Raw genomic sequence first — 18,382 nt, 5'->3', positions numbered from 1 at the left:
TCAAAACAAATTTTTGCGAAATAAATAACTTCAGATGTCACCTCAAGTGAATCAGAACATGACTTTAAAACATTAAGGCATTGTTTTTTTTTTTCCAAATATTGAAGTCAATTCAAAGCAAAGACTGAAAAATTTGCTTTGAATTTTCAAGGCAGTATTTTTCTCCATTATCAAAACATTGAGGACACTCCTTCCTTGGAGATCTTCAGAAGCTGTCTGGACACGGTCCTGAGCAACCTGCTATAGGTGTCTGCTTGAACAGTGGGTTGGACAGGATGATCTCCATAGATCCCTTCCAGCCTCAACTATTCTGTTATTCTGTGATTTTGTGATTAAAGCTAGAATTTTTATCCTGTTGCATTTCTTCATAATTAATATACATTTCAGTTTCAACAACAACAAAAATACATTTAAAAAAATGTCTGCTTCATTTCCCATCCAATCAGCTTTCCAGGAATTGTGATATATTCTTTCTTCTCTCTCTCTCTCTCTTTTTTTTTTTTTTTAAAGCATTATTGCATTATTTTACAGTAAACTCTGTGGAGAAACCTGTAGCCTGAAAAGCATTCAGGTGCTCTAGACAGCTTTGCTGTGACTCTCATTGCTGCAGAGGTTTCTCTATCCAGGCAGTTCTCATCCCTTCCTGTATTCAGTCTCAAGACTACTTAGCCAGAACAGCCAAAACACGTTCTGACAATATACAGTACTAACAGCAATTATAGCATTTTATAGAACATGACAATTGAGTCGTCATGTTCAGGCTGTAGCAACTACAAGAAGGAAAATTCTTATAATAGCTTACATGTTAAATGCTTACATATTTTCTTCAGTCAGGTCTGGATTGGTTATGAAAATGGCAGAACACTGGCTGATGGTCTACCTAAGACACAGATGGGTCAAATGCCTTCCTTCCAGATATGGGAAGCCTACAATGCTGAACAGACCTATTCATGTAGCCACTCATATCCATGCTACGTCATATAAGCAAAAGGTTGATGTAGTCTTGGTCTAAATGGTCCTTTGACCAAATCACATGCTGCATTGCATGGCAGTAATGGTGGCATGCTAAATATTTTTTTGGCTCATCTGGTAAATCTGCTCCAGCCTGAACTCTATACTTAAATAAAATCAATTGCTATCAGCAATTTTAAGCAGCTTTTATTTATGGAAATAAAAGAAGAATATTTGTAAGTAATCTGACAACCAATGGATTCATCACTAGATATGACTTGCAAGCTTTTGCCAGAAGTGTCAACATTTATTTATGACTAGACAGACAGTGGCATCCTTTCTTTTTTTTTCCAAACTTCTTGGTTGTTCACAAATTTTATCTCTAGGGCTGAGTCTATGGACAAAACAAATACAAAATGATAACACAGACAAAATGTGAATATTGTATCTTAAAACAATTGACCATACTAACTATCCAAATGGAATAAATCAAAAAAAGAAAAAAATGAATCATATCATGCTTATGTTCAAAGCTTCTCAGTAGAATAAAAATAATTCTATTTTGTGTGTCTGTGAAGGGGTTGTTTTCTTTGCTCCACCAAAGAAAAAGGGTTAAGTGATGCAGGTGTGGTGGAAAGGTGCCTGGAGAGGTCTGGAAGCCCAACCTTAGAACAGCTGTCACTTACAACAGGTGTTTACAACACAGTGGTGTGCTTACAACAGGTATCACTCATACTGATAAAACTGCTGCTGCTTGACGTTGTTAGAGAGTGTATTAATTGTGATGAATTAGTATTGTTATAATGTGGTGAAGGGATGAGAGGTGGACTGTGTGTAAATTGTCCACCTTTGTTAGTGTGATGACATTATGTTGATTTTGGTGTGGGGAATTTTTTTGGTTGCGAGTGAAGTTTGTGAAGATTGTGTGATGAATGTTGATGGCTGCATATTTCAACAGATTTAAATATACATATTAATATATTTAAAAGGAGGTCCCACCTCCTCCAGCAGGAGCCACACATTCACATCCCTTTCTTAATGGCTGCGAGGCCAGCTTGGGCCGTATGTAGCAGGGCTATGGCTGCCCAGTTGCCTATAGCAGACCTCTGCTCAAAGCAACTTGTCTGCTCTGCCTGAAGCTGGTCCTTCTCCCAGGACTGTATTGTCAAGACTAACGAAAGGCTGAGTTTCAAAATCCAGAGCAGGAACTGTTATAGGAAATCACCTTGTTCTGGTTCTACTCTATGGCTCTCAGCACAGATGCAATATAGAACATGTATTATTTCATAGCAAATGACAATAAGAAAATAGTTGTTCCAGTGTAGAAATTTTTTAACCTTGAGAAGTCAAGGTGATGATAAACATTGTCAAGAACCAAAAAACTATTGGAAACAGGTATATTAGAAACATATTACAGTCAGAAGTACATGATCTTCCTCCTTATTAAATTAGTAAAATATAATAATTTTAGAATAGAAATGAGACAAAAGAATCCTAGAAATGATATTTGTGAGGTATAAAGATGCATACTTCTACTAACTTCTTGCCCAGGAGACTACCTTTGCACACCAGTAATATCATTAATTTTAGAAGAACTCTATGAAGAAGAATTCTAGCTATGAATCACGCCCACTATCTTTATATATATCTGTTATTTTGTAATCTGGCATACGTGAAAAGCTACTGTTCTACTTGTAATACTGATAGCTCAAAAGTATTTAAAAGCCTAACAGTTTAAATACATTAAACAATGTGTATTCTTGTTCACACTATATTGTTTAATACTTAAACAGTCTTTAAACCACTTTTGTTAGTCCCTGCAAATGCAATCCTTGCTATTTCATCTAAAAGTTACAAGCCTTCCTGTTCTGAGAAAACAATCACTTTCCAGGAAGTAATAGTATCAGAAGTTTCTTGGCATTTGGTTTTACTAAAAAAACAAAGCTAGCATAACAGTGTTATCTGTCACTTAGAACTGACTTCTGCGGGCTCGTTCAAATATAAAGTATAAAAACCTCTTGAACTAGCTGATCTCTGAACTGTCCATCAATAAGAAATAACTTATCCTATTTATCTGACCATATCCATGTGCACATGAGGTTATTCAGAAGTGCTACATTTCTTTGGAGAGAGGTAGGAATGTTAGTCCCATGATCACCAGATCTGCACTGTACAGAGGTAACAGACTTTTCTCTACATTTGTGTGAGACTGTGTATAACAATGTGGTGAATTGCAGACTATTTTGGTTCCTTCTGCATTTCTGTTCATTCCTGTCTCTTCTGCATTTTAGAAAAAAGAAGAAATCCATGCATTCTTTTTGCAATGATGGTTGTGCTCTTTTCTCCCCATCACAGTCTGAGGGAGCTTCATATTAAAAAAACACATTTGATTCCTTCCTCGAGACAAACAGTGTGGTCTAGTCAGTCACTGTAACTGACAAGGTTCTTCTGCTAATGTTCACAGTAGTGAGTTGCAAGAGTGTCTCTAGGACAAAATCATAATGAGGAACTACCAGTCAAGCGAGCTGCTCAGACCTTTCATTACAATTTAATAAAGTACTAGTAATAAAGTACCACTCAGTCCTTTCCACTGGATGTCAATGTGAATAAACACATCCTATTATTTTCAATACCACTTCTGCAAGATGCAAAGCACTGGAACAGCAACATCATTACCAGTTATTCATCCTGAAAATCTGCTAATGTTAACACCTGTCAATATTGCCAGTAATGGCAGTCAGGTAGAGCTGGTTTACTCCAATTTTATTTTTCTCATTGAGCAGACTAGCACCTCAACCACCACAAGGGATCTGTGGTATAAGAAATGCCAGAATTAGTGGACACATGAATAAATAAAATCTATTTGGGAGAGTCAATATGACTTCTGTAATATGACATTTTGTCTTACAAACCTCTTGGAGTTCTCTGCAGAGTTCAGTCATGCTACATGGGTAAATGTAACCCACATGACACAGTTCACTTGGATATCTAGAAAACTTTTGGCAAAAACTTTTGCCAAAGGCTTTAAAGGAACATAAGCAGCCATCACATAATTTGGAAGGTTCTGGCATGGATAAATAACTGGTTACAAGGTAGAGCTTAGGAACAAACATGAATCTGTAAGGAGGTGAGAAAGTCACAGGCAGAGTTCTACAGGGGTCTTTGCTGTGAGCCACATTAGTTAACATGTCCAGAAGGTACATGGGAAAGCAGTAAAGCAGTACAAAGTTTGTTGAAGATATAAAGCTACTCAAGGTAGTAGATACCTTGAAGGCAAACTGTAAAGAACAGTAAAGTTGAGTCACTCATAAGACAGAGTGACTAGGCAATAAAATAATAAATAAAATTAAATGTAGGTAAGTGTAGACAAAGTCCTGTGTTCACTAAAAGTACTTAACTGGCTTTCAGTTCTTGCTGGATATTTTAATGCAGGCGTTATCTCTCTCTGGTCCTATCTCTGGCCCTGTTTTCAGACTGATGACTCCCTGGGTCATTGCCTCATCCTGTCTTTTCACCCTACTCAGACAGTCCCTGCAGGAGTGTACCTGGTCAGTGAGGGCCCTGCCTATTCTGGGTCACCCCAACTTCAAGATCCTCTCCATCTCATATCCCACCTTGCTCCTACTGCTCCCAACTATCTGCCCAGGGCACGTGTGGATACTCCAGCCTGACATAAATCAAGCCCTCAAGCCACAGAGAAAAGGTGTCTGGGTGGGGGGTCACAGGTGTGGACAGAGAGGGCAGGTGAGTCAAGCACTTTTCAAGCTTGGAAAGAGATGGTGGAGATCTGGCAGAAGTCTACAAAAATCTGTGGGTTACAGGGAAAAGGGAGAGGGATTATCTGATCATTGTCTTCTATAATAAGAGGCCACCCAATGAAGCTAGGTTCAAAATAAGCAGAACAAGTCAGTTCTTTGTGCAGCAGGAAATGATCACATGGCACTCCCTGCCTCAAGACAGCAGTGGATATGAGGGTTCAAATGGAGACTGGGCTACTAGTTGGCAGTAATCCATTTCAGGCTAATAAACAAGAAAGCCACATGAGCCTCAGTGAGATTTTCATTCCTGCAATGGAAACAATTAAAGGTGAGGAGAGTTTTGGGGAGGAATCATCATGCACATAAGCCTTATTTTAACTCTTATAGACCAGGTACTCTTTTATGACCACTGTGATTCTTGGACCCCTGAGCTAAACCAGTAGCAGGTCTACTTCTGTTCCAAGCGCAAATGGGGATCAGGATGTTGTCCACAGAACAATTAAAATATTCGATGACTTGTAATCCAAAGACTGCAACAGTTATTAAGCATTTCTTAATTTCTGGAAGACTCATTTGTCCTACCACTAGCTACATCAGGAGGAGAACAAAAAAACAAAACAACCAAACAAAAAACTTAGCTCTAAAGGAAATCCTTTTTCGAATCTGCAAATCTGATGCTTTATGGGTTTTATAATCCTTGTTCTTTTTGAGGATGTTTTCACCAAACACACTAAGGAAGCAGAGGGACACTTGGCACTCCATGCCAGTTGCAGTCTTTCATCTAGCAGAATATCTTCACATCAAAGATACCCTACCCTTTGTAGGGTAAATAAAAAACTATTTTTTTTATATTTTTTATTTTTTTAGCTAAAGAAAGAGGCATCTTTCTACAAAGTTCTTAGCACCCTGTCATTACTTCAAATACATAGAAAGTTTTTTATGCATTTTAGAGAGCCCTACATCCTAGCAAAAAGCCACCTTCATTCAAACCTCATTCCACACAGGACCTACTCATTCAGACTCCCGACACTCCCCAAGTGCTAGTGCTAGCATCCTCTGATACTAGGTATCTAATTTCTCTACTAGCACTGGAGAAATAGAAGCCTTAACATTTCACCTCTAGACTGATATTTTCTTGTCTCCCTTTTGCTAAGTGCAACACTGAATCTTCTGCTCCAAATGCAGTGTTGTGAGTGTATTTTTTATTGTTGTTGTTATTGTGTCTGGTTGTGTTGTGTTTTGTTTTTTTTTTTCCCTCCACAATATTTCCCTGGAATGAATACTGGGGAAGACAGGGAAAGGGTATATGCCAAATTTGTAACAAGAAATCACCTTGAAGGTATGGATGAGGAATAAAAAATTGAAAAAAAAATTGCATGTGATAGTTACTTGTCAAAAGTATTACAACAAAATACCTCTATATTCTTTTTTTTTTTTTTTTCATTGTAAAATAATATGTTCTGGTACAACATAGGTCACACAGAACCAGGCTGCTATTGTTCTAACTGCTGGGTCATTCAAAGGCTGCAATAAATAATGAAATTGAAAGAAAAGTTTCCCTACTGCTAAGCAAATTGATTCATGGTGAAGTGGCTTAATTACTCCAATCACTGTCAATCTGAACTTCCTCAAAGTGTCTCAGAAATGTGGTGGAAAACATTCTAATTAAGTAACAAAAATCAATGAAATAAGAAAAATATTTAGTAAATATTTAGTTAACCAGACTTTCAGCTCTGCATATGTGTTACATCAAAATTCTAAATAAGCATCTCTAACAATAGTTATATTTATATCTGCATATATATACACACACATACCAACATTAGAAACCACTCCCAGGAACATGTAGACACTATTAGGATTGCAAAATCAAGGACTCTGAAATTAGGAAATGCCAGAGTTAACCTTTGTTTGGCCTTTGTACACAGATAATTGAAAAAAAATCTTCAATTACATAATCACACACTACTGTTTTTGCAGAACCTCATTCAGTGCACAGGAAGGACAAATTCCATGCAATAAGCAACTTTCCAGAATCCTGCTTTACCTCCATTCTTCAATGTATGACCCTCAGCTCTGCAGCAATTCAAATCCTCTCTTGAAACAGAATCACTGAGTTCCTCACAAGCTCTTCTTTGGTGTTCTTTAGTATTACATTTGAATGTTTCTCAGAGTCCTTAATTAAAAGCTTACATTCTGACTGTGAGGGAAGAAGTATTCTTAACTTGTTTCTATAGAAACAGAATTGGGGAATATCAAGATCAGAAGTATTCTCTGATGTTAGGTGTCTAATTTCAGACACACAGGATTTAATTTAGTCATGATTTGTAGCATTATGTAGATGTTAATATAATCAACACAGTTCCTATTCACTTCAACTGCAATTATGAATGCAAATAATTCTTCACACAGTTTCAGATTAGGTTCAAAAAATGAGACACATGAAAGAAAGTAATTGAAATAATTTGCTCAGCTACCCCTAGCAGGCAAGACTCAGAGACAGCATTTAGTTTTCTAGGACATCATTCAACAATCCCAGCTATGAGATCTCACAATCCAATGCCTCATTTAGTGTACATATTCCAGTTCTGGGCACACATTAAGCTAAGGCCTTACAAAGCTGAAGGCCAATGACAAAAAGCAGGTGACTGTAATTAAAACCTGCACCATCATGGCAGACGTGAAAATGGAAAATTGCATAGGCAAATAAAATTCTTCAATTCTGTTATTTCTAGATTATTGAATTGCTGGTTTTCCAACCTTAGTATTTTCTTAGGACTATTTTCTTCATTTGATTTTCTTCTCTTATTTAAAATAAGTAAAACTTTGAAAAAAGCCATTGTGTGGCAGTCAAAAGGAACCTACATCACTGGTTTATGCCTTTATTTCCACTACACAGATATCTGACATTTCAACAGATGTAGTAACAAGTGCTGATTTTAGATTATCATTCTCTGTTTTGTTTCCCTGCCTGAATCCCAATCTTTTCCTCACCTCCACATACGACAGGAAATGATTATAAAGCTAAAAAAAAGTCTTACTCTGTCAGAATTGGTAGGAATTAAGCATTGTATTACTCTAAAGCAGCAACGGACAAGTAAAGGACATTTAATAGCATGTGAAATTTCAGAAATAAAGCTACTGAGTATGTCATAACTAGAAAAGGTAAATTACAAAGGAATAGCAATATCATGGAAAATGAGCAACTGAAATGGTCTAAATTTCCATATGGAATTGGGAGCCTGGTTATTCTGTCAAACCTCTTATGTTGTTGCTGATAAAAAGGTGTTCACAATAAAAAACATTATTCATTTGAGTTTCATACAGATATATTTTTTCCATCACAAAAGCAGCCCATACTCAAGAACATAATTTACTTCAAATGTGGACAAAGGCTCTGTGCTTTTGGGATAGACTTATAAACCTGTCAGCACTCACAGACAGTATAGTAGATCCACCTGCACAATCCAAATATACACATTTATGTGTTTCCATATGGATATTTGTCCTTAAGCAGTTCCAAATGTTTAGCTCAAGAGTTTACTATATTAAAGGCTAGGATGAATAATAAACATATGATATTTTACAGACTTTTTTATCAGTATTGGTTATGGGAATGTTTTCATTACCCACACATAATTAATATTTATCATATTTCTAAGTAGTGCCATGAACAAGTCAAGCATTATTATTTATGGCAGAACACAAGAAGCAAAAGGTAATGTCCAATTCTACGTCCAAACAATGTATCTTGAGGAGCCTCTGATGATGCTGACTTTAATTCATTTATTTATGGAAGATCACACTGCATGAGGAAAATATTAAAATACCATTAGTATTACCATTTAACATTTATATTATAACTTCAAGGGGACAAACCTCATGGAGTTTCATTATAACTTCAGAAACATAGAAAGTGAATTATTAATCTTATTGAAGTCTCTGTGTGTAAATATACACTATAACCCCAAGAAAACTCCATGTGGAAGCATATGTACTAGATCAACATTTAGACTGGACATATTGGCCTTCAGTGTGTTTCATAATTGTTGACAAATTGTTAAGTATAGTCCAACAATGGTATCTAATGGTGTAGAATATCTCCTTGCTTTCAGGTAACTGGTTCTTGAACGTATAGACTACCTTGGTGATGTAAAGTCTATTTGCATAGCATTTGATTTTCATGATATTTGTTACTGTCAATATTTGTATACATACTTGTAAGTTTAAGTTCCAGTGACGTACATTTATGAGCAATGATTTAAAAGGTCTAATGAGTACTATTTATGAAAACTATAATGAGGGCCTGTTGTGGTTTAACCCGGCTGGCAGCTAAACACCACACAGCCGTTCGCTCACCCTCCCCCCTCCCTCTCTGGGATGGGGGAGAGAAACGGGAAAGTGAAGCCGGTGAGTTGAGATAAAGACAGTTTATTAAGACAGGAAAATAATAATAACAATAATAATAATAATAGTGATAATGGTAATAGTATTAACAATAATAATGTGTAAGAAAACAAGTGATGCACAATGCAATTGCTCACCACCCGCTGACGGATGCCCAGCCTATTCCCGAGCAGCCGGCCCCCCCACCCCGGCCAGCCACCCCTATATATTGTTTAGCATGACGTCAGATGGTATGGAATACCCCTTTGGCCAGTTTGGGTCAGCTGTCCTGGGTCTGTCCCCTCCCAGCTCCTGCTGCACCCCCAGCCTGCTCGCTGGCAGGACAGAGCAAGAAGCCGAAAAGTCCTTGGCCTGGTGTAAACACTGCTCTGCAACAATTAAAACATCAGCATGTTATCAGCGCTCTTCTCATCCTAATCCAAAACATAGCACCCTACCAGCTACTATGAGCTACTTAACTCTGTCCTAACTGGAACCAGGACAGGGCCAGATAAACAACTGAACTACAAACATAAAGAAAACTAAATTACGACAAACTATGAAGAACAAATTGCAAGTACAACAGACAAACTTCTTAGAAAGAAAAAAACGTTTCCTTTAATTTTCACCAATTGCTAATAAGTAATTTATGTTTGTGACTCACAAAGTTCCTGTTTTGATGATCTGATTCTAGTTAAAGACTTTTCTTGCCTTTAAAATTCTGAAGTTTATTTTCCATTATGCTGTCTTTTTGTATCATTCATTACAATGAAAGCTAATACAAATCTAATGTGAAATAGCATGAATTGCTAAAAGACCAGATATTAATTTTTTATGGTAGCTTGGCTTGATCCCTACTAACAGATGTTTCATCAGATTTTCACATATCTCAAGTGAATAAACACAGTAACTGATTAAGATAATACGAAATCGCAAACCCCACCCTAAAGATTAAAACTCTGGTCAGGTTGGACTGTTTTCTCACTGGAAACACACACACAATATAATAAAAATATTATGCAACCTCAAAATATCTTTCATGTCACTATGATCAAAAGTAATCCATTTGAGGAGGAAAAAGAATGCTTTCTTCTATGTGTTAGGATTAAACATCAAACAGATTATGGATAGATTGATAGAAACAAGAATGGATGTCTGTGTTCTTATGATTTTTTAACTGTTTTTTCCAGTTACTTATCACAAATACAATGCAGTAAACCTAGCTGAATAGAGAGTGATAAAGCAAAGGGGGGGTGCTCTTAAGTACCAAGTCAGGATTCACATGACATGGGGATTACACAGACAAAAAGCACAATACAAAACTCTCTTCCCTTTCAAGCATTACTGGGTGAGATCACAGTAATGTGCAGACAAAAAACACAAGTTATATAATTGCTGCCAAGTGTACACAGCAACTCTTCATTCATTCTTCAAGCCTTTTTCCTTTTCTACACTGAATAGCAATACTGCAGCACTAGGCAAGTTAAACCTTCTAAAGGCATGGGGCAGAACTTTTGCTTCCTGTGACTTAACAACACAGTTTTGCCAAGACATCAACTTCCAAAAAATTTCTATTTGGAAATTTAGCAACGGATATTCAAAAAGAGCTCAACAGCAAGCAGGTATCTTGGCTCATATTGAAGGGGGCAATATACTTGCACTGACTTCAGTGGAATGAAATAAAACCCAGTGCTATGCAGTCCAGTTAAAATGGAGGAACCTTCAGACCATATACAGCTGAACATTTATTGAAGATTTTCCTTATATTTTATTCCAAAATAAGTGCAAAACTATTTCAAGGTTAAAGCATGTCTGCCTCAATTTCAGCGTTCCTAAGCTTATGAAAAAGCAAATGACATGCTTACTACGAATTTATTTTATGATTTTTTTTTTCAGTCATGTTATTAGTAATAAAAATATTTTCATTACCTTCTTGAAAAAGCTTTTTGTCTAAGAAATGTATATATATATATTAGAAAATAAAAAACTCAAGGAAATTTTAAAAATAAAAATGTCAGTTTCTTCCTTCAAATTCAGAATATTTATTACACCAGAAAACTGATTAAGATGATACAGAAAGATAAATGTTTTTAAATCAATAGCTTTAAAAAATGGACTTTTCTCAGTTCCATTTCTAGCATCCAACACATTTCATTGGTATGGTGTGCTACTTAGAAAAGATTTGTGAAGACAATCACAAGGAAATATGCATCCTTTTTTTCCCCTAGGACCTTAAGCTCAGCTATCGATTATATAATCAAGTCATTGACATGTTATAAATAATACAGAGCAACTTCAGATATTTTGATAGATGGTGGCAGTCAAAAGAGTCAGTAACTATAGGAGTTAGCTAAAAGAGAATACTTGCTATCATGTACATCATCAACACTGCCAACAGCAGGGTGGGGTGGGGAGGTGGAAAGAAACTTCTGAAGACTAAAGACAACTGACTAAGCCAGGCATATATTATTTGCAAGTAACTTTTAAGTTACTAATGTGTGACAAGGGATTTAGAAGCCACTCATTTGGTATTACCCATGTGAAAAATATGCACACAGTTTCTATTAGAGGGAGCATATATATAAACAGATGTTTGCATTTTTAATCCTCAGCACTATCGTCTGATTGTGATGTGCCACCAGAGAGAGAAATTTATTATTGTATTAATGCTACATTTACCATTTTGACTTTCTCTGAAATTAAGAACAGAGAAGGATTAAATGCAATTTATTTGTAGCATAGTGAAATGATCAGCTTAACATAATAGTAATTCTCCACATACAGAGACAGACAAAGAGAAGACCTGGCTAGTGGTATTGTTGCTATACAATGTCTTTGCCAGTTCAAGTGACAAGATTTTAGCAGAAACGTACCCAATCCAAAATAAAGTCAAAATACTGAACAGCACGGAAACAGTAAATGGCCAAAATCTGACAGCTCAAAGAAAAAAGCCTACATTTCATAAACTAGTTACACAATAAACTGTAACTAGATCAGTTGGTGGACACAGTAAATCTGATGTACCAGGCTTATATATGGAAGAGGTGAAATTTCATTGATTTTATAGTTATACTGCCTCTAAACATTATTATTAAACTATTATTTTAAAACCACAAATTCTTAACATATACAAATGATGCCTTTGTTCAACACAAGCGTTACTTCTTTTTAGTTTTGTCTGTATATTACAGATAAAATACAATTCTCTAAACCAATGTTAAAATCCAAGACAAGTTGAATACAATTTGGGGGATTTGTTGTTCAAGACATTGGATAGATAGATATACACACTCTCCACAAAACCTCTATGTTATTTTAGCTTTCAGTACAAAAGACACATTAGTGGTGTTCCTTTGCATATGTTTAATGACTCAGCTAGCAAGACGATTTCAGGATTCCTTGCATGCTTCCTGTTTCTGTAAAGAGCAATATCATATATCACTAACATACTTTGGAACTGGCGAATATTTAGACAGAATTAGAAGGAGAAATAGTACAATATTTAAAATTTAAACCTGCTTCTAAGCATTTCCTGTAAATTCAAGATGAAGAGAAACAAACACACTTCCCCTTACTCCTCACACCACAAAACAAAAATCACTGAGAACTGCATCACTTGTACAAATGCCTCCGTGAGAACTTCAACTATGAAGTCTTTTTCTCCACGTAAAAAGCAAGTTCTGATAAAAAATGACTTCAGCTTCATAGTATGGATTTGTCACTGCACAGTTCTTAATTAGAAGAAGTGCAAGAAGCCAGAGCATGCATCTGAACAAAACAAACTCTGTTCACGACAGCGAATTGCACTTTTCTGTCTGACGCCCATTAAGAAGCATATTCATGAGGGACAAAGCTGGAACTGGAAAAACTCTGATTGTATTGTATCCTTTCAAAAATTAGGTTAGCTGGTTGACAGTCTTTTCATGCTTCTACCCTAAGTTCTGCTAGAGCTAACTCCTGAATATTTTTAGCATTAAAAAGCTATCATTTTACCATGTACTGGAAGACAGCTGGACTACTTCAGGAAAATTAAGAAGGAAAGTGATTTAAAGAATGATAACTATCTGTCACACTTTAATTGACCAACATATTTTCCAACAAATGCTTTTTTCAGTCTACCAGAACTTGCAACAAATATGTTCTTTAAAAATAAGTCATGCTGACACTTCTGTAGAATATTAAGTAACTTGCATCTTAATTGATATAGCTGTAGTTTTGCAGTATTAGCCAATTTCAGTCATCACAGTGGTAGCCTCTCTTGTCAAAAGTGACTATTTGCTACACTGGAATTTGGACAAACCACTAAATACTTTAAAGATGTTCAGAAGTTACAGAAGGAGAAATTCACAAAATGGGAATTGGTAAGCATGTGGGGGGTGGGGAGAAGTGAAATCTTGAGGACAATTAACAAAATTGTTTCCAAATAACAAATTAAAAACAGCCAGCATACTGTTCAAGTTGATGTTGTCCCATTATGACAGACAATAGGATGAAAACTACAAAATGAAAGACGAGAAAAAAGGCACAAGAATAAAAAGTTTACAATGGTGTCAAAATATATGACTTCAGTTAGGTTTGGAGTGGAAAGTGGCTTGATTCTTCAACAGAAGACCAATAAAATTAGTCAGTGTAAATGACTACTAGGGGTCTGACTACATAAGTGGAACTACAACTATGAATTATACAATTTATCTTCCTGTACTGCTGCAAGGTTTAGAGCTTAGCCTGCCATTTACAGAAACTACGCAGACCAATGAGAACTGAATCCAGAACAAAACAAATGGAGTTTTTGGAAGCCATGTTTTCCCTTGAATCAGGTGCTTTTATTACCATATTTAGGGCAGAAAAAGTAGTTTTGCTTAAATGTATCACAATATTTTGCAGACATAACATCATTATTGCACTAATATTTTAGTTCAATTTGTAGAAAATGTTTATAGTTTATACCTGAAGTACTTTTTTTTTCTTTTTTTTTGTTTTCTCTCATGAGAGAGATTTTTCTCTTCCATGGAGAGTAGAAAAAGTTCAGAAACAGTATGTGTGAATTATTTTATCAGGTATTTCTGTGTGTAATCTCAACAGGGAATATATTTTCTAGGTGTTTTTTTTTCTTAGTAATTCACCAAATCGTAGCTAAAATTCTATCTTTTCTTTTTTTCAAATTCTTGTAAAATAAAAGTCATGTGTTTTTCTTCATTTTAATATTGCCAGTATATAATATACTGGGACAAGTAAATCTATCTCAGACATCTCTGTGCTAAGGTTGTAAGAAAAAGGCAGATGTTAAAATTTCAGTTATCAGATAGTGACATGTAAGGCCTTGATCTAGTGAACATTTACATGTTACACATTATGCAAATCACTTCAGCAAACCCATTAAGTAAGCAAATCCAAGATTCTAGCAAAACAATCACAGACATAACAATATGCATGCAAATCCTTCAAGATCAGCACTTCTTATTAATTGACAGATGCTGACTTTACCATGGTAATCCTTCATGTCTAAAAGGTCTGCTGATATACAAAAGCAACCACTTTAATTACCCTGTATTAACAGTAATACATACCAAAATGCATGTCACATGATTGCTAGATTTATATGTAAGAAACTTTTATCTGGAAAACTGTTCTATTCTTAACTAAGACTCATCCACAAGAGAAAAAAGTGACATTCTCAAAGACTTTGGTCTTTTAATGAAACAGAAACACATTTTGTTCTAAAATGTTCGTTCATTTTATTAAGAACAACTGAAAAGTGCCATAAAAATTCCATTAAAAAATGAATTTATTTGCCTGGTTTTCTCTGGTAGAATAACTTCTACCAGAAGCAGCCTTTTGTAAGGCACAATCCAGTTGGCCATGAATAATTTAGGAGTCTATTGTTAGATAGACCACTGACTCTTTCTTGTCTGTTGTCACATACAATATTGGAAAAAAAATATCTATGTTTTTAACTTTTAGCAGTGAAAAAAAAAAAGAGGCAAAGATATATAACAAACAGGTTCTAAAATCTATAGGTCATAAATATATGACTTTCAGTGAAAGATATAGTTTTTTCTTTAAAGCTGTGTTCTTCAGTGAAAGAATATAGGCTAAAGAATGTACCTAATAAATGAATGCAAGGACTAGTCAGCTTTGAATTTTTGTGATGTTTGACCATATTCCATTTGTTTTTGCCTTACAAGTGCATAACAGAATTGAGGAAAATCACTGTGCTTTTAAGGTTGGTTAATTCATGGAGGACCAAACACTTTAGGGAAAAGAATTACCAGCACCATCAAAAAAAAAAAGAAAATCAGATCTAAAAAAGTGAACAGAAGTAATGAGAGGCAGCTTCATGTTAAATTCATTCCAACAGTGATTTAGTTTTGCATTAATGAGCTGTCAAATAAGGGAAATAAAAGAAAGCCAACTAGTCATTTTTCTCTGCAAGATTTATATGAACAGAAATTCTAAGCACATGCCTCAAGCCAGCAGAAATGTAAATATTAAACAGGACATAAAGGATTGCTTTTGATTTGTTTTGCTTAAACTAGATTAAAATACAAAAGAAGACTGACAGGTAAAGAGGATAGAATATAAATACTTTGCAGCTATTCATTAAATACCCAGATTCCTCCAGACTAACTTCTCAGTTACATGTGAGGTATAGATGCCTACACAAGGAAAGAAACTGCCAGACTGAACAGTTCTTTAAATTGTTTCAGGTTTTCTGAGCTTTTCCGTAATATTCAGAAATGCAAATTTCCAATCCTGAGTCATTGACAACGTTCTTTGTCTCATTTGCCATCCACAGCAATATATACACACCCATTCCCACCCAAGAGGTACCACAAGAGAAATAAGTATCAGTGATAACGTTATAAAACCATTCCCTGCCTCCTCACAGTATGCCAGGATTATGTTGGCTGACTGGGCTAAAGACTTGGTAAGACAAAGAGAGATAAGTGAATATGCTGACAATTATTTCATCATTTGCTCAGTGATAGAATCTTTGGCCCTTGTCTGGGGGAGGAAGTTTCAGCTCTGTGGTGAAAAAACTCACTTCCTGACCTGGGCAGTTCCAGATAAAACTTAATCCATTTTCACAGGTGGTGATGTGACTGGATCCTGCTGCTAGCGTCAGTGGCTTTAACAGTGCTTCCCAACATACTCCCTACCCATCTCTCACTTGGCTCCTGAGCCCACAGGTTCGCTCAGAAACCCTCCCATGAACAAGGGAGAACTTTAATCTCATCTTTGTCTATACAGTTCCAATTAAGGAGGGTTGATCCCATACTGGAGACCATTATCAGCCATGTGGGTGAAGGACCTGCTTTCAGATATACTCTATTCTCTCATCCCTTTTTTATTGATGAACTAAAAATAATACTTTTTTTTTTTTCTTCAAACCACCAACAAAAATGACATGAATATTTCAAGGACTGTGGTAGAATTAAAACTTACCCTTCAGTTAGCTCCTGGGTATTGATTAAAACCACCCTGAGGACATGGAATCATGACTACTGACACCAATGTCACTAGTCTGATGGATGAACAACAGGACAGGTTCTCACTCTGACATAAGCTGTGGTCATAGTATTTCTGTGATAACAGCAACAAGGGGCATTATGCAGAAACTGTGTAATAAAAATTGTAGGTGTATTTATGGCTTGGTAAAAGAAATATTTTCCACATCCTGAATAAAAATAAACGTTTGCATAGTAGTCACAATTTAAAATGACTGCTGACTTATAAGTATTTATGAATCTACTGATTACATAAGAAGGTAAAAACGCTTAGGAGGTTGTTGCCATCTCCTCAAAAAGCACATGTATTCAAAAACCTAGAAGTCCAGTACAGACAAGACACTTTAAAACTAGACTAGTCTGGAAAGCAACTATGTAAACTGGAATCTGCTTTTAAGATCACCTAAAAAACTCCAGTTCTGCTCTTAGGTTACAATACAGAGCATAGTCAAAACTATACTGCAACATCAGACATTTTGTTATGAGAGAAAAAAAAAAAAAAGCAAACACAGACTAAACTAAACACTTGTGAAGTTACACATACCTGAGCCAACTGATTTTTACTTTCTGCAGTGAGCTGCTGCTTCCTTATTTTGAATAAAAATGAGGTTACGGCAAAAGGGCAAACACCAATACAGTTCTGAAGAGACAGCAAAACCACTGTCATATTCTGAGGTGTGGAATCTCCACTGAATCTCCTCGTTTCCCAGATTTTGAACCAAAGTATAATTCTACAGGGCAATGACTAAGGAAGCATTACAGAAATTAAGGAAGTTCAGAAATCATCTGATCTATTTCTCAGCGCACAAAGCAAGAGATATTTAGACTAAACCATGTCTGGCAGACATTAGCATACATTTTCGAGGACTGAGATTTCACAGTCTACCTTTGCAATCAGTTCCACTGTTGTCTCTACATTTTGACGAATTTCCTCATCTCATTTATCTTGCTGTAATTTAAACCTGTTCTTTTTGTCCTTTCAGCTGCCCAGAAAGATCAGCCTATTTCTTCCCATTGCAGTCGCCTCTTTTAAATCCTTTAAATTATGCATTCCCCTTTCTGTCTACTCTAAACCAAAAACTCTTAGTTCCTTCTGTCTGTCCTCATAAGTTACATTTTGCAGAACTCTATTTTTTTTTCCTCTCTTTTGAGTTCTCTGAAACCATCAAAATATACATGTGAACAAAAAGGTCAGGAATGTCTGAATCTCAGATAAAAGGGGATTTAATTAGTTCTGTTTAAAACACCATCATTCTAACATCTCGGCTTCCATACAGTGCTTTCACTGGAAGACAAGCAAAGTTTTTACAAGGGAAGGATGACACATACTTATTCTTAAGTACGTGTTTTACTTACACTTAATCTTATAGGCAGGGAAACAGGCAGAGTTAAGTGACTCACTCACAGCCATCAGACTTATCTACCACAGACAGGAATAAGAACCTGTTAAGTTGCCTGCTGAGCTGATCTGTACCTTCACCCCACATCACAAAACATGACCTGAAGCCAGTATGCCACAATTAAAATTCCAGCATCCTTAACTTTTAAGACATTTATTATATTTTTATCATTTACTTTTCATTTTTATTTCTTTCTGTCTTAAGTGTCTGAGACTATCCATCAATTCCTCTGAGGTATCAGACCAATATTTTGGAATTATACTTTATTGCAGCACCTGCTTGTCCATACCTTTCTGATCAGTTTGTGGCTGAATATTTCTTCCACAGACCACTCCACCAATTGACACCATTCCACCTAATTCCACCATTCCTCACCTAA

The 18,382-nt window shown here is 35.9% G+C and overlaps 1 protein-coding gene across 16 annotated transcripts in view; it reads right to left on the bottom strand.

The window, feature by feature from the left end:
* ADGRG6 (adhesion G protein-coupled receptor G6) overlaps positions 1-18,382 on the bottom strand; it is a 121,797-nt gene that overhangs the window by 84,884 nt on the left and 18,531 nt on the right. Inside the window, exon 1 of one of the 16 annotated variants that reach the window (XM_083828414.1) lies at positions 9,254-12,479. The exons of the other annotated variants lie outside the window; for them this stretch is intronic. The gene's annotated coding sequence lies outside the window, so the exon portion shown is untranslated. Of the gene's footprint in view, positions 1-9,253; positions 12,480-18,382 lie in introns of those variants that run through there. 16 annotated transcript variants of the gene reach the window in all.

This window comes from Anser anser, assembly GCF_964211835.1.
Source record: "Anser anser genome assembly, chromosome: 3".
Classification (NCBI taxonomy): domain Eukaryota; kingdom Metazoa; phylum Chordata; class Aves; order Anseriformes; family Anatidae; genus Anser; species Anser anser.
This window is presented reverse-complemented; position numbering and strand designations above follow the sequence as displayed.